This window comes from Peromyscus leucopus, chromosome 16_21 (genome assembly GCF_004664715.2).
Source record: "Peromyscus leucopus breed LL Stock chromosome 16_21, UCI_PerLeu_2.1, whole genome shotgun sequence".
Classification (NCBI taxonomy): Eukaryota; Metazoa; Chordata; class Mammalia; order Rodentia; family Cricetidae; genus Peromyscus; species Peromyscus leucopus.
This window is the reverse complement of record NC_051084.1, coordinates 58363944-58364384: the sequence shown is the minus strand read 5'-3', so window position 1 is coordinate 58364384 and position 441 is coordinate 58363944.

The window sequence follows — 441 nt, the reverse complement described above, 5'->3', positions numbered from 1 at the left end:
CGCTGTGTGTCTGTCCTCCCTGGACAGATGACAGTGACCACCATGTTTTCCTTTATATACTTCAAGAGCCAGTTTCATGAAGATTAGTCAAATAGACCCAATGTCCCGGGGATATTTTTAAGGTGATTACTATTTGCAGTCTTGCATTTCAATTACTAACACATACATCTTTATTCTTCTCCAATATTGTAAGGGTCTTGACATTTGGGAAATTGCCTTCTTCGGGTTTGATTGCTTTGGAGTGTTCAAATCTGTATCCTGCATATAAAAGTAATAGCTCTTTACTAAACATTGCTGAAATAATATTTGCCTTTGCAGAGTAGAATGCTTTATACCTGATAAAGCTCCCCTACAAGGAATAACTCACTGAGTCTCATAATGACTTTATGGGAAGTCCTCATTTTGCAGGGGTGTTATAACATCAATAAGGGGAGCACATCA